This window comes from Lepisosteus oculatus, chromosome 7, assembly GCF_040954835.1.
Source record: "Lepisosteus oculatus isolate fLepOcu1 chromosome 7, fLepOcu1.hap2, whole genome shotgun sequence".
In the NCBI taxonomy this organism is placed as follows: Eukaryota; Metazoa; Chordata; class Actinopteri; order Semionotiformes; family Lepisosteidae; genus Lepisosteus; species Lepisosteus oculatus.
In genome coordinates this window covers 20137629-20159367 of record NC_090702.1, presented here as the reverse complement: position 1 = coordinate 20159367, position 21739 = coordinate 20137629, and the positions used below count along the sequence as shown (strand labels likewise).

General features: G+C 35.5%; 1 long non-coding RNA gene across 1 annotated transcript; it reads right to left on the bottom strand.

The window, feature by feature from the left end:
• Positions 1-3452: 3452 nt before the first annotated feature.
• Positions 3453-20969, bottom strand: LOC138240815 (uncharacterized). Its single transcript, XR_011190064.1, has 2 exons — positions 20586-20969; positions 3453-6811 (listed from the first exon to the last, which is right to left on the bottom strand). It is a non-coding gene; the product is annotated as an uncharacterized lncRNA (long non-coding RNA).
• Between the last annotated feature and the right edge of the window lie 770 nt (positions 20970-21739).

The following is a 21739-nucleotide window of genomic DNA, read 5'->3' as shown; positions in this document are numbered from 1 at the left end:
GGGTAAAGATGTTAGAGTAAACGTTGATTGGAAATGTTACTTTTTCCGTGCAGCTTTTCCGTACACTTAAGGAAGATGGCGAACTCCATTGTAAGAAACGTGGTGCATACTGTATGTAAAGCAAATGGTGACACGGAGGTTTGATGATAATTTGATGATAATAGTGGAACTGTGAATGGACTTCAGTTAAATGTGTAAGAGTTAAAGGCATCGCGCAATATGTCATAAAACAGCACTAAGGCAGTAATGTTGGTTGTGTTAAATGAAGCTGTGTAGTTAGTTATTGAATTGTTTAAACATGGGAATATGGAAAACTGGTGTATTGAAACTGAGAAATAACATGCAAAAAAAACAAAAACAAGTCATGTTGAAAAGATGGTTGGAAAAAGACAAAGCAATTAAAGGCACCGCCAGGACATTTTGCACACCAATTCTTGTCTGGTTTCCTTGTCACTTTGCAGTTCACCCCAACTCAGGTGCCCCTCGTCTGAGACAGGGGTAAGACCTTCAGCACAGAACCAGGAGCTTTCATTTCCAATAATGCTCTCACCAACATGTTTGATAGCAGGGAGGTTTTGATGGCATGTTGTACTAGGGTACAGTATGTTGGGATTGCGTCACACATTGCATTTTACACTTGTTACCACAACTATTTATGCCATGTGTATCACCTGGGTGTTTTGTTTCAAACCCCAAGCAAACACATTTGACATTTTTTTCAGTTCCATATAGACCACCATTCTTAGACAGTTTTAATAACTGTGGACCAATCAAGAACTGATGGGCTATGTATAGGAAACAGAGATTTTGATGAGAGTGGTTCAAATCACTTTGTTGAGCACTGTGCAATATTGTATGTTCATCACTTAGTGTTATTGTGTTGCCCCAAGTACTTTAATTATTGATTAAATTCATTTCCAAGCAATGGTTAGGACACAGCACATGTAGCTGCTGTGTGAGTGAGAGTTGTTTACTTGGAAATATTTAACCCAGGGACATTTTATCCCATGTCTGCCACTGAACTTTGTAATTCTACATAGCCTCACATTGACAGACCTAACCAGTTTTCTTCTTACCACTCATTTTCAAGAAACAACTTGATCTAGACACTGTCTAAGTGCCTTCTACATTTTAATGATTGAGTTCACCATGCTCAATGAGTTATTAAAGGTCTTTAAAATGTTTTTACACCTTTCTCCTGATCTGTGCTTTTATATGGTACAACTTGTATGAAGGCACAGAGCGGACTCGAGGTCTTCATGGTTGGATCTTTGCTTGAAATTAACTTATTCACTGGGGGACCTTGGAGAGACAGGTGTATTATGAAAAAATGTGAACCGCTGTTAGTGCACACAGAGGATACAGGAAATGTTGTGTACCTAAATTAATTAATGTTTGTCACAACAAAGACCACTCATGCAACCATAGTTCATCCTATTTCCTTTAATTTTAATTATCTTTTTTTTTTTAGTTTTGCTTTTAATGTGTGGAGTAGGTTGTGTATATAACTAATATTTGTACTTCAGAGTGTCATGAAACAACAAAATGTGAAATCTGTGCAAGAGTTTCAATACTTTTTCAAGACATTGTACAGTTTGGTGAAAAAGTACATCCTCTTAAGATTTTATGGGTTACCATATTTGATTTTAATTTAGTCCGCACTAAGTCCTTACTTAATTGACCTCATTTGACGAATAACACTCGTAAGTTCTACTTATTTATTATAAGAAAAGCAGCCAGAATTCAATATCTTTCTTTGCAGTAGGTGCACTCTTAGTTCTACCATCTCAATTAAGAGGATATGTAGAATCAGGTGCACCAAAACGTGCAGCAATGATTAGTTGATCATCAGGAAGCGATTTCCACCTGTATATAAAATCAGAAACTTTTCATGGTTTTGAGCATTCAGGTTTGTGGTAAATTTAATCTCAGTAGTTTGGCCAATTCTAATTAACATCATTACATAACAAATATAATTGGATAGAATATTTAATAGTTGAGAGTATGGTTTTAAATTCACTGTGGCTGAGTAAATGAAAGTCTTGGCTATAATCGATAAAGAATTAAAGGAAATACATATATAAAAGAATAATGGAATCCTAAAGCGGAGTTCCTCGATGACATACAGCACATTAGCTATTGGTGCATGAGCTGTGTTTGATTGACTTGATTTGACTCTGCACCACACATCATGGCAGGTGTAGAAACCCAGTTGTTTTTCCTGGAGATTGTTGAAGTAAAAAAAGCTGCTTGTTCAAGGAGGGGCAAGAAAGCAACTCCAGTCCTGTCCTGGAGGACACAAATGGTGTTCCAATCATTGAGTCCATGCTAGAAAGGTTAGTGAATGGGAAGAAATGAAGAGCTCAAAATGTCAAATATAAGAAAAGATGCATGATAACAACTTGACCTCATTCAAAACTCATGGTTAACAGCTTCATTAAGAATTCAAATAGGCAGCATGATAGTACTATTGGTGAGCATTCACAGCTTTCAGGACCTTTGAATTGTTTCCAGCTTTGTTTGCAGCCTGAATTTTCCATGTGGTTGTGTGTGCCCTGTAATGGACCAGTAGTCTGTCCAGACTGCAGTCCTGTCTATAGCCCTGTGCCTCCAGAATAGGTTCCGAGTTGCCGTAAAAACAGGATAGTCAAATGAATTTACAGTAGATTGCTATGAAATCCCGTTTTCTTTTCTTTTAGTTCTTTTATAGCACAAAAGCACTGGCATGTACATTTTCATAAATGACCTGAATTCTGACGTGAAGAACTTGGTAAACAAATTGCACGATTTTTGTGTGAATAGTATACAGAACATACAGTAGCTGTATTGACACTGCTCTCCTGTATTGTTCATTATTTTGATTAACTGAAACAGCAGTTAAAATGTTAACTTGCTGCCTGTAGCTGCAGAGAACTGTATGTTATGATAGTGGTAAAATAATTGTTAAAAGCTTTACTTTTTCACCTTTAATGATTTCTAAAGTGTTTTTGAATCCCCTCGACACTGAGTCAACATACTGTACTGGCTATAACTTAAAGAAATATTCCATTTGTTTCCTCAAACATTCACAGAAAATTGACTTGTAAGGGAGTGGAAAGGTGAAGTTTCAGTTCGTACTGTATTCCTCATACAACGGAGAATTTTTTTAAATTATTGGTTAGGCATATTTACTTTTGACATTCTTGTATTTGATGAATCAAACATTAAAAAACAGTTTAACTGCCCTTAAAAAAATTATAATTTGCACATGGCTAAATACAGATCCAGAATAATTTGTTTTCCCTTGACAGAGCATAGTTTCTTTTAAAGCAAGTAACTTATCATATCTGACACTTTTGCTTTTGCAATACCACATTTGTATCTGCTCGTGTTATTGCCAGTGTAAGAATGTATCTAAGTTCTTGTGGCATAGAATTATTTTACATCTGAAAAGTCATAAAGATTCAGCTATCTTGTTGGAAAGATATGCTAAAACAGACTTTATTCATACATATCTTCATGTAGCTGAAAACAAAGGTAGTTAGGCATCTTTGTTACATTAAGATAATTGAAACAAGCAGTTGTCAATTGTTATCTCTACAACTATCATCTAGTGGATACACACAGCTGGGGACAGAGTTTGGGAATAACAGCATGTTTATGGTTTCAATAAAGTATTTTAATTGTGAAAAGGAAAATGAACAGAACTTTATTGTTTTGCAGATTCATCCTATTTGCTATGCAAAACAATGTTTTCTGGTTAGGAATGCATTTAAAGGTTGGAATAGTGAAAGGTGAGCTGTTAAAATATTTAAAACACATTCTACATAAAGAAACACAAAAAAAATGACTAGACCCTTTAATCAAGGATAGCAGCATGGTTTCCTCCATGGAATCAAATTAGATGCCATTAAGTGGAATCAAGGTGAAAAAAGCTTTCAATTTTATAGCAAACCCTTGAAAATATTTTATACAGTACCTCTAAGATTTATAATTTGAGTTTTTTATTCTTATTTTTCTTTGTAACCATCCTAGAAGTATGTCAAATTGATGGATTCATTATTGGAGCAAACAAAAGCTTAAGTACCAATTATCAAAAACATTTAACTTATTTTAAAATTTACAAGCAAATGGTACATGTGACTGGCAAGGCACCATGGTCAATTTGAAAGAAATTGCAATTAAGCTAATTGACCAGCAAGCTGCAGAAAAAAAGAATAAATGTATCTTTGCTACACACCATTAACTGCCAATGGCATCTGGTGTGAAGACCAGCTTCAAATTAAAGAGGTCGGGGGCCTTATTATTTCTGTTCACAATAACAGAAATTATGCTTCTTTATGGAAAGGTGTTGGAAAATGGTACCCTACTGACACTGGCCGCAAACTACCTTAATATCACAGACTATCACAATAATAATTTATAGTGCACATAATCTCAGGATACATAAATGCCTAATCCAGAAGTTGAAGAGATGGGAGTGAATTTCTATCACAGCTTTAACTTGTATCATTATAAACTGTAATAATGTTGTTACAAGAATACAGAGCACCAAAACGTACACAAGAAAAATATGTATTAAAATATAATTAATACAAATTAATACAAATAAAATACATCTCTTTAACAGTTGAATAGTAGACAGATATGTACAATTAGAGGATTTAAGAGTCCTATTTTTTTAGACCTAGTAATTTGCAGTAATTTACAGATATTTAAATTAATTTGCAGACAATTTTCTTCTCATTATCTACATTAGGTACACCACAAAACACCTTATCAGACCCATGAGAGAAATCCTGGATCCTAATACAACTTGGTCCTACCTTGAATTAAATTTATCTATCCATCCATTTTCTAATGGGTTTGTCCATTTCATTACAAAGGGGAGCCAGAGGTCAACCAATGGGCTCAAGGTGGTATAAACCTTGGACAGGAGTGAGCAGAGACACAGACACTAATGCACACACACAACAGGGCCAGTTTTCTCAGAAGCCAGTAACTTTAACAGTATGTTTTTGGACTGCGGGAGGAAACAGGAGCACCCTTAAGAAACCCACACAAACACAGGAAGAACATACAGATTCCACACCGTGGCACCCCAGGTCCAGAATTGAAACCATGGCCCAAGTGCTTTAAAGCAGAAATGCTAACCACTGTGCCACTGTGCTGTACTTAGTCTATCTTATTTTTTTAATTCTACTTCTGACCTCAAAATAAGAAACTGGATGTAAAGAAAATTGGGAGAAATTTCCATTTAGAAAAAAATATTAGTTTTTTATCAAACTTTTATTACAAAAGGTTACTGTATTTGGAGGAAACATTATTTCCACGTCACTGCTTCTGAATGATCCACATTAATACAGTGTTATTTTTCATTGAAAGTTCCTAGATTTTTTTCTCTTGACCTTAATAAGAAAGACAAGTAATAAAGATTACTTCATTCATTAATCTTTGGATGGGGCTGGAGCAGCTGTAAGTAACCTCTAGGTTGTGTGTTGACCCTTTCTCTTCACTGCCTTTTAAAATCAAAAGGTCTTCGCCAGAAGCTCAGATAATTGATAGTATTGTTATTCATTTTGTCTTTTGTAACTATTTTTTTAGTCTTTGAAATAAGATTAAATTCAGCCTAACACTATTATAATAATAGTAGATAGTGCTAATCCAGGAATCTTCGTACCTCAAAAGTCTATTACAGCAACTGTGTTGCTTTTTTCTCCAGTGCTGTGGAGTTTAGTTTATAACTGGATTAGGTCATTCAAACAAATGTTTACATGCTACAGTGTGAAATAAGAACAGTCTAAACTAGATTTTAATTATGATTTTAGGTACCTAGGAGGTCTCTTTACCACTGTAAATAACTGTACCACTGATTCCTCTGGGCACGTCTTTGTGACACAAATTAAGCAAGGGAATGTTTCAATATGATGTTTGCCTGTATGGTCCAAAGACAGTTGAGATCTTTTTTAGTAAGTCCTATTTCTGCTGTTTTTACAGTATTATACCAATTTTCTGCTCACCTATTCTGTTCTGCTTCATTTGATGACTTTGGTTACCTCATTGTAACATTTTCTTAATTAAATTTGCTGTTGGTTAGATGTAAATGAAGTGTTCACCCAGATGTCTTCCATGGTTCTCTTTGTGTTCTGTGTTCATAACTTCCCCAAACTTGGCCTATCACAAAGCCTTTATTTCCTTCACTCCAATATGTGGCCTGTGTGTACCTCCACAAACCTCTCTCCTCGTTCAGCTGCCTCTTCTCCGTTCTTGTTCCACTACTGTTTTCACCACTATGCCTCTTTGAAATTCTGGCAAAGAAATACAGACACAGGCTGGCCATTGTCTGTTGGTTATGTCCACTTACACACAACTTCTTTTCCTGACTGCCTGGAGTAAGAGCACCCCAGTTCTTGGATTTCCAGAGGTGTGTCTTTTTTTTTGGTTAGGCATATTTACTTTTGACATTCTTGTATTTGATGAATCAAACATTAAAAAACAGTTTAACTGCCCTTAAAAAAATTATAATTTGCACATGGCTAAATACAGATCCAGAATAATTTGTTTTCCCTTGACAGAGCATAGTTTCTTTTAAAGCAAGTAACTTATCATATCTGACACTTTTGCTTTTGCAATACCACATTTGTATCTGCTCGTGTTATTGCCAGTGTAAGAATGTATCTAAGTTCTTTGTCTGTACATTGAAGCTAGATTCTGCATTAGCACATACACTTAATCTTCGTTCTTCATCTGTGGAGTCTTCCCCCTTTCGCAACAGGCCAGCATCGATTCTTCATTTCTGGGGAGTGGATGAAACGTCTGGTCAAGCTGTTACCTAGGAAATGTAGAAAAACACAATCCCCTAAGGAAATGGCACAGTGCCCAGAACAAATAAAGATTTTTAGTGTGTACTTACACCAGCCAGTTTATTATTACATAATTACAAGGCACCCCTATTTTCACCTCTTTGCCTTTTGGAAATGGTGGAAGAAGAATGTCTTTGCTTTAGCTTTAAATGGTTTGAATGCCAAGTACCGTATGTGTACTTGAAAGCTACAATTTTCAGTATGTGTCATTTGTGAGGTACAGTATTAGGCAGCGGCTGTATCAGTTAGAATCTGCAAATATGACAAAGGAACTGAGTGCTTCAAGGACCTGGCTTGCAGTCACATCCCCAAGGAAATTCTGTTCCTTCTTTTTTTTACCTAAGCTGGTTGCTGAAGGTCCCTGACCTGCTGAAAGATTTATTCACCCCACAGCTGTGCTGGTGGTGTGAGGCAAAGGTTACATATAGAGCCAGCAGTAATTCTGTTTAACAATGGGTCTATTTTGAACTACAGGTAGCTGAAAGACAGCCATGAGTGCGACATAGAAATGCTTTTTATTACTATTTTTTTTCTTGGACATTGAGTCTAAATGTCGAGGTGCTTTCATAAAAAATGGCAAAAGATGAAAGGATTTATGGCCAAGCTGGCAAAATAATCAGAATTCAATACTTAAAAAGCAGACAAAATGTCAGGTTCTGTCTTTTCTCTGGGACTGCTAGATGGGTTCTCAGAACTTCACTTCATATACTATTTGCTAGCCTTCTTATTCTTCCATCAATTTGTATGAATGCAATTGAGAAACTCTATGAATTTAAGTATATTGGATGAACTGGAAACAAGAAGTAAAGCTCAGCATTTTATTCTATATTTAATTTTAATTAACATGCTAACATACAGTAATAAGCTATTAACGGTTGATTCAGAATGATTTGAGCTCTTCCTTGCCTATTGACCAGCATTATTATTAATTTGATACAAATACCCGTCACCTGTGGAGAAATCTCTGGAACAAATGGGAGGATTGGAGGCCATTTCGCCAGCCAGCCTCAGAGGACTGTGGGTAAGTACTGCATATTCAGCATTTTCATTTAATGAACATGAGGACTTGTGTTCTGATATCATTGTTGTTCTCCATACTGTGAATTAATATCTAGGTGAAACTTTGTACAGCTAATATAGTTTTATTGCCAGGGTTTATTTCCCTGAGCCTAAATTCACTGTTGCACATACTGTAGAACCTGAAAATCCCAGTAGAATTACTGAAAGATATCTCTTTAGGCCATCCTCAGGACAAATTATATCTTGGTAAACAGGTCTGTGATTACTGCCTCTATCACACAGTTACAGCTTTTATTCTAATGTGTAGAAAATATGAGAACTGCATACAATATTTATGGTTTAATTGTTAAACGTAATCACTGAATAAAGCGAAAAATTTTATACCACTCCTAGCCATTTCAGAACTGATTAGGTGTGTCTACGATTGGACAAAGCACAACATGTTGCTGCAATACTTAGAACAATATCATATTATACATTAAATGTTGTCTATTGTTTTGTCATGATTTTATTCTGTTTTCATTAAAATATAAATATCATTGATACATGATTATTGATTAATAATCAGTTAATCACTACATCATTAGAACTACTTTACTCCAGGGAAATTATACATTTAGCAAGGGATTTTATTCAGATGTCTCTCATGGTGACATGTCAGGTAAGAATTGTAAAAAAGTAGTGTATTATTTTTTAAAGTCTTTTATACGTTAATGTCACTGCAAGCCCAGAGTTATAAAATCATTTTAACTGTCATTTGAACTCTGTAGGGTGCATTAATTTGGAAAACAGTCAAATTCCACATTCAGTTTTTGCTGTCAAGCAGTGTGTCCACATTTTTATTTTTTTAGACATAGTAATTTGAAGGCTGCTGTTTGTAAAGGCAGCTGTCTAAAACTATTCTTCTCGCTCAATACTTTTTACCATATGCAGCGGTGATTCAATTCTTAGCTTTTACAGTAACTCAGTCTTCCTGGAATACAATTATCCACCACCAAATTAAAAGTCTCGGCACAGTTCCTAAAGTAGCTTGTAAATATCTTCTCTCGTCCAAGTAGTAAAAATTCCCTTCCAGGCGTCCTCTTTCTGGACTTAATTGCAAAACTGGATCTTTACAGTGAGAAAAAAACACCATCTTTAGAGTACAGGTCAGAGTTTTTTTTCATCTGAGCGGCAGGTCCTCTCTGCAGAAGTCAGGAACGTGGACTGTGATTTGGAAATTCCAATGATGGGCAATGACATTCAAGGGAATTATGGGAACATTTCAAGGAAGTACTGAGGGAAAGGTCTATACAGTATGTTCAGTATTAACAAATATATAAGGTGGGAATGCACATAAACATAGCCAGGCCCCATTTTCACATTTTGTGACATATCTTTTCAGTCTCGTTATGTGAAAGGATGTTTAATCACAAATAAAAACCACATGACCCTTACCTAGAGCAGCTTGTTGCTCTGCTAGATGGTGCCGGTACATTTCCTCCACACATAAAATTAAATCAGAAAGTTCTCCAAAGTAGTATTTTTAATGACAGTGGTTAAGAATAAGTAATATTCTCAGTACATCAATTAGTACAAGAGGATTAGTACATTTTTATCATGTTTTGTGTGGGTGGAAAGAGATTTATGCATGTTTTCGACCAATAAAGCAACCCATTTGTATTTTATACCTGTGTTTGCAACCTTTCCTATAAAATAGGGAAAAATGACATCTGATGTTCTCAATCGGGACAGGGAACCTGGACCAAATATTTTATTGGGATCTATGGTCATCCTGTTCTGTCATGTTTTTGAAGTTGAATATCTCTTGAAAAATGGCCTGAAGAATGTTTACAGGAAATCATATGAGAAAGACTAGATACAGTAACTTCCCCTCACTTGTAACCTCACTTGATTTTATGACAATTTCCTTTTGAATTATTTTTAATATATTTTTATGTTTGGAAATTTGGGATTAAATAATTATTTGCATTTGATTAGCTTTTTTTGGTCTTTAAAAAAAACTTTAATACGTTTTACCATACCTTACTGTTTATTGTTACAGAAACCTGCCTGAAGTGAAAGGCATTCATTCTTGATTTATACTAGTTTTATACAATTCTGGCAGTGAGTATAAGCACTGCCAAATGGCAGCAGCTACACCAAACAACACAAGGACTAAGGACAGGTCTATCTGCTGCAGGGAAATACAAATAAATAAAATATTATAAATTAGATGTGAATTACTCACACATTAGCACAAAATGGAATCTCCTTAAATTTAAATGAATGAGGAAAACAAGATCCCAGAAGCAAAATCGAATAAAACACTTCTGTTTAATAAAAATGTGATCAATTCAATTTCAGCAGCAGGTGCAGATACCCACCTGAAAGAGTTATTGAAGTCATTTGATAAATAGTGTCACCCTAGAGCTTCAGGCCTGCTATTTGCTCACATAATTTTTGGATTAGTCCTATATTGTATGGCCCCTTCCTACCATCTCAGCACGGCTTAATCAAATCATTGTTTGAGCTAAAGTACACACATACAAAGTCTGCCCTCTTGTCAATGCCCTTAGGTAAACTGGCCTGCTATGTTCACCTCAAAAGCAAAATAAAAGGCACTAAAATTAGGAGTAATCCTATCAGGGAGCCTGAAAACAAATGCAACCTTTTCAATTATAAGACAAAACTCTTGTACGTTTGTCATTATTTTACACCTGGTATGGCAAACGCAAATGTTACACCACAGCTCAAAGTAGTAATGTGACAGTTTTATGTTTAGCTGGGCATCAACAAGATGCATCCAGTATAACAAAAGCAAGGGGCATTTCAATGAAACGAAAGCCTGAAGCGCTAATTTAGGGAAATTATTTCAGTGCTTAAGTTATTGTGCACCAATTAAAAGGTGTTATTTGTGGCCTTTGCAGTAATACTGTATGACAATTTTTGTCCATTAATTACTTAATCTTGAAAGTTTCTAATTTCAAATTGATTAAATGAAAATTGTATGGCTCAAAGGTTCTTCAGCAATTAAGAGAGCCTGTGATTAGTCAGAGCAGTGGAAAGGGAAGGCAGCTTGTTGAAAACATTGGTTAAAATTGAAAATAGTTTTTAAATACTCTAAATGTAAAAAATACAATGGACAGTGTACCGTTCTTGTACAGTTCATGCATTTGTTCTATTGAATCATAATGATGTTCTTTTGTGTGATTATGAATGGACTGAAGTCAATGGCTGCCTTAATTATAACCCAGACAACTAATGCCAGATACAGCTTTCTGGAATTTATGTGCTTTCTTAGTATTGAGGGTGCAGTGATATTACTTATTAAATCCATCCATTTTCTACCTGCTCCAATGCAGAGTCAAAGGGGACCGAGTCGGCAAGCAATGGGCGCAAGGCAGGATACACCATGGATGGCACATCAGTCCATCACCAGGCACACACAGGACACACACACACTCTCACACCAGAGTCGATTTTCCCAGAACTATGTCTTTGGATTGTAGGAGGAAAAGTACAGTACATGTACTGTAGTATCTGGAGGAAACCCATGGGGAGAACATACACAGTACAGACTCCACACAGATAGCACCCCAGGTCCAGAATTGAACCCAGGGCCCCAGCATTGCAAGGCCCCTGGGTTGATCCTGCCTTGCACTTGCTGCTTGTTGGCATAGGTGCTGGATCCCCTGTGATCCTGTATTGAATTAAGTGGTTAGAGAACTAATGGAAATCATTCACAATGTGAAGTTTTAATAAAATATTAAGTATACAAAGAAAAAAGGGAATCCTTACATTTTATTAAGGTGCATATCTAGATATTACAATTTATTCTCAAGATTTATAACTGTATTGTACCTATTGATTGTAACTGTATTGATTTATTTTAGGAACAACACATTCCAAAGCCACTAAGATGGCTCAAAAAGATGTATTTGTAGGACTGACTGTCACAATATATGATGCATTTTAAATCCATAATGACCTGAGAAATGTCCTTCTATGGAAGACCAGTTTAAAAACATCAATCAAGCTCTCAAAGGAGACAGAATTCCTGGTGGCTAAATCCTTAACATTGGATTAAATGCTGAAGCCCTGACATCAAAGACATCTTATTACCTTGTGTGTTAAGATGTTCAGAGTGCATGGTGATTCGTGAGCTCTGGAAATAAATAGCAAAGCCTTTGTAATGCTCAACAGTGTTTCTATAGATCTTCCTTCGTTAAAAAACGGACATTATCTGGCCTTTAGCTTACTGATCAATTTTCTGTTTTTCATTTTCTGTCAACTTTGATGAAGAAATACACAATAGGAAAATACAAGAGCTGTCGAAACTAAAGTTTATGCATTATTTATATGGTACGGTATGTCCCATCTACCTATTCAAAGACATGATTAGAATCAGATTTGTATTAAATGTACTGATTAAAAAGGTATAATTGTATAATTATTTTATATTGATTAATATTGCCATAATATATTATACTAATCTAATAACAATACTTTAGTAGCTCTTATCATTTTTTTCTATTTGATACAGACTATTTTAATTACTCATTTCAATTGAGATAATTAGGACATGAGCTGTCATCTTTTGAATCAAAGCAATGGAAGAAAAAAATACATAATTCATGTAAACATAGTCTAGAGAATCAGAGTCACATACAGTACACAGAATTAAAGTTCTGGAGAAACAAAATAATATGTAAGGATTAAAAAGATGTTTGCCACATACGACCATTGATCTAAGGCTTTATAGGTAATCCAACTGTAATCTGAAAGAATAAATTGAATAAGCATAAAGCAAATAAGCAGTGAACGTATTTTATTGTTAACCGGTTTTAGTTGTGTTTAGGTAAACTGGGAATATTCTGTTATTCCCATAAATGGGCTCATGGTGAAATAAGCTGACATACACTCCTACTTGTAAATCAAGTAATGATTTATTTGTTTATGTTACAGAAATTAACAATCTGTCGTTTCTCTGCCTGTAACTGTAGCAATTATTCCTTTTGCCAGCCTGCAATCTTTAAAAATACATTCAAAATATGTTGTCCCTTATCTGAAGAAAACATCACTCTAGATCGATATGCATTAGTCATGAACAACCAAGGCTTTGTAAGCCTCACATTTGATACATACAGTAATTTCTTGCTTATCTGAAGTGGTGGCAGCAGAAAAATTGAATCAGTCTTTTTTTATTTTAAAAGCTCCTCAAACTACAGCTAAAGAGAAGACTTACCTGGTCAACACTATAATAATATTGGTATATTTGTATATTGTCAATGTATTAATTGAAGTCTAATTAATGCATAGATTCAATAAATAATTTGTCCTGCATTCTATGCACTAAACTGTGGATGCAAATAAAACCCTCCAGTTTGCATCTCTTTTAAAAATCTTAATATTCTAAAAAAATTCAACCCTTCAAACACACTGAAAACTATCATTTGTGGTGTAATTTGCACTTTGGTGCACAGCCCATGTCAAATCTGATCTTTTGATCAAAAGAACTTGTCTTTTCAGTGTCATTTGTGGTGTTTGGCAGCCTGTTTTTTACTCACATTTTATTTTTGGGTTGAACAAATAAATCAATTTCTGTTTTACATTCCACATGTCATATACAAAGTACATGATAAATAACAAAGCTTTCAAAATGTTTTTTATGAATTAACACAGTTAAGTATTATTTATTATTAAGAGTGAAGTATTACATTTTGTGGGTGTTTCAAGCCCTGAAGAAAGGCTTTAAAAAATGTTTTTCTCTGCGAGGTATCATCTGTTCATGTAGACCAGTAACCTGAACTGGTTACTTGGAGGCACCAAAACCACCTCATGGGTAGGCAATGAAGTGGGGGAACTCAGACACGTTCCTCATGTGGATCAAGCCTGCGGGGACACTTTGAATAGCTAGTCAAATCCTGACTTGCATGTGTTTGGGATCAGACCAGAGAACCCAAAAGACTACAGGGAAAACATGCAAACTTCACTCACTACACACCAGCAGCTATGGCAGAGTTAAACCCAGTGCCCTGCAGCTGTGTTAACAGTCGCACCACTTTTCAGTTACATTACTTTTGCAGATATGGCCATCGTAAATTTTATTTTTTTGCAACTGAATCACAGTAAAGGGAACATTGCAGGGTATGATTATTCAAGATCCGGACAGTTATTTTTTTTTCTTACTTTTACATTTCCTTTCTTTTCCAAAGCATCTGAGATGGTTTGTGTTTGACATTTTAATTGAGTGAGAAGAGTGTAAAAACAGTGTCAGATCTTAAAGACTTCTTATTATCATTATTATATTAACATTAAATGGTTTTATGCTTTTAAAATAAACTTTTCGCACATTTTTTTAGAAAAGCCATATACAAAATACCTTGTTACAAATATTTAAGAGATATTTTAGTACTTTATTTTAGAATATTTAAAGCATTATAAACAAATGAGTGACAAATTTTGTTATAGTCTTTGCTACATGAAAATAGAACTAAGAAAGGGAATTTATGTATACTGTACCTGTTCCACAACCACCAGTTTTGGAAACCCTTCTACAGAGCTACAGTACATCAGTCCTTCACTAGGTGGCAGAGGTAAAGAAATAACTGCTGTACAATAACTTGTTTAAAGCCTCCATAAATAGTCATTGGGCAGATCTGAAATTTTACTGTGTAATAAACGTTACAAAAAGTACTATGGTAAACTAGACAGGAATGCCTAGTTTTTATTATTTGTGATTCTGACCCTTTCAAAATGAGAACATTTTGTTTCAAGGGCAACTTGTTGACATGTTCCATTTTAATGGAAGAATCAATAGTATATATTAAAGTATGAATTACTCACTGGCAGTTTTAGAGGCAAATTTTATTTCTGCACACAGGAAATGTCCCTGTCTATATAACAGAGACCTCTTTAAATTTGTGATTTAGCAAATCAGTGTTCTATTTTAAAGATCAAGTGTTTGATGTATTTACAGCTTCATAAAGCAATGATGCTGCTATCTTATACCAATACAACTGAAAACAGTAAAATCTAATTACAACTGGGACAACAGTTTATATACATTTTATTTTTTCTATTTTGTGCATAAATTGAATACCAACTAAACTGGAAAAAAATGCATAAAATCTTTTTAAATGAACACATACTGTATCATTGCCCAGGGAGTGAATAGAATCCCAGGAAATGTCAAAAGGTAATACAGTATGTCAGTCTCTAGTGTTAGTAAACTAACACTGTTATGAATTTACTGGCATCTGCAGCATTCTTACGTGCTGATAAAATGTATGAGCAGACATATACTAAGTGACCTCTGAGGGACTCAGACAGCAATCAATAATCTATGCTTGTTGTTCAGTACAGGGTCTTTCTCAAAATGCTAAAAACAAGAATCCAAACCAAGACTCTACGGATTCTGTTAGTAAGAGGACCTAAAGCAGGAAATTATTGCTGATGCGATAACCTGAAATAAACAATAGGAAAATAGTTTTTCTATTTATGTTATTGACATTTATAGAATTTCAGTGTGTGATGTTATTAAAAAGATACGTCCTATTGAGATAGATATTTTTTAAATAAGAATTCGGTTCATTTAACTGTGTCAGGGATAAACCATGCCATGTTACAGTTTTCTGGTAAGTGTTTAGAGTGTGGGTCCTGAAGAGACATTCTAGAGAACAAAGGAACTTTAAACCAAGGATATTGCAAATCTTGTACACAGCACGCAGATTACTTCATGTGAAATGAATTGTACCATTCTCCAACATTTAGAGAAAAATAAGTTTGTCTTCAGAACGTTGTGTACAAATACACAAAACGATTGCTATTACTACTGTATATTGTACTGTGTATTCTAAACTTGGGATGTGATTCCATAACATCTAAGCACTGACAAACAACTGCAAAGATTTACATACATACTTTAGTAAGCTTATACAGTAAATGAGAGCAATCCCACAGGCATAGCTACTGTAGGTTATTTGGTTTCTGGAAGGTGACTGATCTGAGGTTCTGATCCAGACAATTCTTAAAAGACCAAGTTGCTTGCTCCAGTCAAGTAAAACTGCCCCCTGTTTTAGTCTTATATAAACTCCCACTGTATTCTTCTCATCTCTAGTTTGTTTCATTGTTGATCTTGGAGAAGTCCATTTGGTGGACGTCATGAATCCTGTTGAGGTCCCCTTGTAGTCTTCTCTTTTCAAAACTAGAATAATTCATTTTTTAATGAACAGTAGCAGTGCATTCTGTAAATGTCGTTCTTCTTTTGAACATTTCCAGAGTATCAGTGTTTTTTTTCAATATGGTGCCTAAACCTGTACACAATATTTCAAATGAGAGCTTACTTATGCATTATACAATTTTAATATAATATCCTTGATTTCAATTCTTCTTAATTATACTGTATATCGTAACATTGAGTTTAGCTTTATTGTTTCCCATCTTCTCTAGTGCAGGAAACATATGTGTCAAAATAAATAACTAAGTCTTTTTCATTGGGAGCTTTTCCAAGTTTAGTTTAAGTTTCCTACTTTGCAATAAAAATTTATATTTTTGCTACCTGTGTGTATTACTCGAACATATCAACATTAAATGTCAACTACCATGTGGTTCATTAGTTTAATTATTGTCTAAATCCTTTTCATTTTTTTCTGCTTCTAAAGTGTTAGGTATTCTTTTTATTTTTGTATCCACTGCATTAGTTTTCTACTTTCCTAATTATGTCAGATTCAGGAGAATTGATTTAAATCGGGAAGAGCAATGGGCCTAGTGCTGGCCACTTAGTCATTCTGCTAATTACATAACCCCAATCTCAGCATTTCCTCCTAATCTGTGCTCCTTGTTGTCTTATCGATTCTTAATCCAAAAATATGCATTGCCTTGGAGGCCTGCAGCCTTCCATATAAAAATTAACCTTTTACGTGGAACTTTGAAATCATGGCCCTCTAGGGTGATGCAAGTAAGGCTTTTTTGGTCTGTAATAACATAATATTTTGTCTCCATTTATGGAGAGATTAGTATTACATGTGCAATTCTCTAGTCACAGAGTATTACACCTGTCCTAAGTGACTGATGAAAGAGACCTGATTTTATTCCTTCAAGGACAATTGGCAGAAAGCGATTTATTTGAGAGTTCCCAATACCAGTAAGCTGTCTCCTCCATCTAAAGCATGTTACCAGTTAATCACAAGCATTAATTTGATAGATCAACCAGTACCCAGTACCCTTTCCTGTTTTTTGCATGATGATTTCTGAGACATGTACTGTAGCTCATGTTCCTTTGCTGTGATACTACAGGATTCAACCTTCACTCCAATTTTGGCCACCATTAAAATACTATTTTCTCTCTCTTTCTCAGCCTTTCTAATAGCTTTCTGGACTGTGTGGAATTCAATTTTCTTATTTTAATTAGTTGTTCTCCTATTATTTATATAAAGCACTTTATTGTATTTTTCTGAATTGAGCCACTTTTTTCGACTAATTTACTTACATGACTAATCTGTTCTTAAGCTGAATATCTTTAAATTGCTCCACTTTCTACTGATGCCCGAAGAAGGTACTTTTCAGTGTGGAATTAACATCGTATACTTGTTCATCTGTTGCCGATGCAGTTCCCAGTTTTTCTGCCAATACCTTATTTTCCCATTCATTTTCAATTAATTAATTCTGTCTCATCCCTTTATAGTTTGCTTTCCTAAAATTGTAAATCTTTGCTTAAGACTCTACCAGTACGTTTTCTGAATTACACTCTATTGCACTCCATGTTATAGTCATATATAATGTTGTATGTTTTCTTTTAAGATTTGTGAGTCATTTTACATGCTGGGTGGCACAGCGCTGGGACTCTGGGATCGGTTTCTAAGGGTGGAGTTTGTACTTTCTCAACTTGTTTGCAATGCTGCTTCGATTTACTTCCACAGTTCAGATATATTGGTAGGTTAACTGGCTTCTGTGGAAAGTGGCCCAGGTGTGAGTGTGTGTCTACAGTATGTGTGCCCAGCGATGGATTGACGTCCTGTTTAAGGTGTCCCTGTCAAGCACCCGTTGCTTGCTAGGGTAGCCTCCGGCCCCTCTCTAACATTGTACTGGATAAAAGTGGTCAAAAAATGGATGGATGGATTTAATTTGAAATTCTGTAGTGCTTCTTTTCCTCTCTGCTAAGTTAACTATACCCTAGTCAGCTCACAGCATTATCTGGTATATCTCAAAGCTTTGGAGAATTGTATATACAATAGATTACAAGCAGATTAGAGCTGTACATATGCTGAAAGTCATTTGTTAGAGCAGGTGAGTTGCACTGATGGGCTTTTCTGATAGAAAACCTGCTTCAGAGTCTTTTTAATATTTTCAATATTTTTTTTTATCTGGAGAAGTTTTATGATATGGAAGATAACAGTCTGAACAGGAAACAACTTCATATTCTATATGTCATTAAATAAATTGAAGAATAATCAAAACTGCTCAAACTGTTGTTTTAGTTTACAGTGACACATTGAATCAATCAATTCAAAACTGGATCAGGTGTGCTTTTAATTAAACGTTTGCAAAAATGATTTCTTATAATAATATTCTAACAAGCCAGTAAATCTTGACAACAAATCTAAGAAGGTGTTTCTGGAGTGTAAACCACTTTGGTACTCCCAATTAAAAAAAATATTCTAAAACAGTATTTAAAAATATACTGTTTATATTTTTCTCATCTGTTTTCTCATTTTTCCCATTGTTTCTCATTTCACCTCTGACGGCCACAACCACTCTAATCTCTCCATCTGTGTTCTCAAAGACGGTTTTCCGAACTCATACTGTACATCAGAAAGACCACCGAAATCAAAATTATTCTGCAGCTAGGATCACACATTCTCCCTTCTCTTAACGACAGACTACTGCTCTTTTAAATTTTCTCCATTCATTGGAAGTTTCATTTCACACCTCTTTGCACCCATTCTGACTTCGCACCTCTTGATTGGCCTCTCTTTCTGTCCCCTGCTCCCGCCTCTCACTCCTCCTCCCTCCCAATCTTTGTTCTTCGCTACTTTACCTTTGCCTACTGCCCTGTCTCTCTCACACCCGAAAGAGGCTCCATGGCCGAAACGTTGTGTTCTCTTTCTTTTTATCAGCATGGAATAAACCTATGACTTGTTCCTTTAAAAATATAATAATGTAAAGAAGAAAATCAGCACTGTTTCTGTTGTATAAAAAAAGAAAAATAACGCATGCAAGTTTTGCTCCACTAGATGCAGTTTATATTCCAATTTATTATGTCTGTGAGTTCCCAAGGACTACATAGGGAGATGCTTAATGGGGGCAGGTGTGATCATTTTGAAATAACATTTAAAAATCAGATCAGATCAGATAGAACTTCAAAGTAACCTCTAAAACCCTATTAAAGGAAAGATGGCATGATAGCGGCTGCCTCATGATTGGATTGGATTGATTGGATTGAATTGCTTAATTACCAGATATGAAAATTTAATTCTGCATGCTCCGTAACCAAGTGGATTAAATTTCCTCTCACCCACACTGCTTGATTTTATTTTCCATTTCTGTTGACTAATAAATCTGTTTTCACACAGTCTTGCCCATGTGTAGAGTACAATGATGCCCTAAAGCAAATTGTTAGCAAGCTGCAAAGATGTGATAAATGGAAACACTCCTTTTTTAATAGAACTGGTCTAACTAAACTAAAATAGTTAACGCAGAGATGCAGTTAAAAGGAATACAGAAGTACTGTATACTTTAGAAAAGTGACTTTTATTTCTGATCTAGAGGAGATTTTTCCAGAAGGCCTTCCTAGAAAAGCATCTATCAATAATGTTTATTCTAAAGCAAACTGGAAAATGTCATGCTTAAAGCAAATAAGAACAATACCATTCTCTAAACCCTGAATGCACTAAATCAACACATTTTCCCATTCATTGGAGGATGGAGAGCAATATTACACTGACTCGAAACCTATGTTTTGAAGAGTGCTGCTTATTCTAAGGCCATACATATCAATGTCAAGAGAATGGATTTAATACTTTGGTATTGTGGTGCATTCTTTCCATAAAGCAGCAGTACCCCATTCCTGTATAAGGGATTTCTAGGAAATGGAAACATCACAGCTCAGATGCTATAGATAAAACACCTTTTAACACATGTTGGCTTTACTTAAGTGATCCCAGCAAAATGGATCACAGTCAGTTTACTTCCAGGGACTCCATCATATAAATCCGTAGTCATATACAGTTATCCACTCAATATGTAGAAGCATTGTTGCCTTGCATATGACCAAGAACTCTCTTCCACTTTTGCCAATACTGTGCATAGTTTCAGGTGATATTTTTTTTAATTTAGAACCTCCTATTAAGTACTTAAAGTAAATTATGTGCAGATATGTTAGCTATAAACCTAGCATGTTCAGTCAAGACTGGACAGATGAAGCATTTGATAAATAAAACTAGATAATTACAGGTTTTAGAGAATACCAGCTGCCTGTGACACAATGAATATCAGCAGTCAGGGCTTCCTTTTCTCATTTTAAACCTTCCCAAATTATATCCAGACTTGGGTAATCTGGGAGGCGTCTCCCAAGTCACGTTTTGGCATTCACTATTGTTTCCAACAAAGTATTTTACAATCCTGCCTTTCTTGAGCTGTAGCAGATTTATTGCATAAGTCATCACAGGTGTTTTATACTATTTGTCAAAATGGCACTCCTCTGGAAGATAACAAATTAAGGCAATGCTGAGAGATGCTTACCTGGCAGAAGTGAGATGATGCAATTTGAAGGACTGAGTCCCACGGTAGTGCTTGTGGAAATCTCCACAAAATAACCGTCCAGCTGAGATTAGCACGAAATTTTTCTCTCCTGGAGTACTGTTATGAAATGATGGCAGCAGCCGGCAGTTCAAAAGTGAGGGCACAGGTTTTGTAAGTTATCTCTTGAGTAAATATTTAGACTTTCCTCTCCTGTAACATGTTTTGAGGATAATCCGACTCTGACTGAGTTCGTGCAGTTGTTCTGGGAATCGGTAAGCTCCGGTGTGCAGTTGAACAGTTCTGCTATGTGAATCAAAGGGCTAGAGGGCAGTAGCTCCGTAGATGACTTGTTAGACTAAGCATTGGGAGCTCACTTGTAATTGAATAACAGCTGGTGGGGTGAAAAAAAAAAACCAGTGCCATCATGTGAACAGATAATGGGTAAATGCTTTAAATAGATCTTTTTTGGCTTGCATGCAAACATGCAATGCGTGTCTAAAGAATAATGATTTCTGTGTGGCAGACGAGTTGTTGTAGTTTTGTATCACACCGTAACTTGCAATGACTCCCCTGCTACAGATTATGCAATTATTAAGAAATTTAGCAAAACAAGTAGACTGGGATTCCTCAACACACAGCAGGAGTTATAGATTCAACATTTGATTGTTCAGGCCTGACTGTGGATTTACCGTTATCTTCCTCTGCTTAACATTTAAAGCTGCTCCCCTGGCTCAGTATTTGCAGTAGGAAATTTATTAAAACATCTAGCCTGGGATTCTTTAACACACACAAGGCGTACTGGAGTATAGATTCAACATTTGATTTTTCAGGTCTGACTGTGGATTTACTGTTATCTTCCTTCCGTTAACACTCAAAGCTGTAATTGCACATTCCTTAATGTTAAACCTCTGAACAGGAACAAAGCATCAAGCAGGATTTGTATTTGAACACATCCTGAGATGCTCTGACTCAAACCTCTGAAGGTATGTTACATAGGTGGGCTGTCCTCTCACTAGACATAGTGAAATTAATTACTAGTTTGAGTCAACATAACACTGCTTTCCAACAATGAAATCTCAAACCAACTGCCAAGTATGGTGGTAGGAATATCATGGTTTCGGGTTGGTTTGCTGCCTCAGGACTCAGGCAGCTTG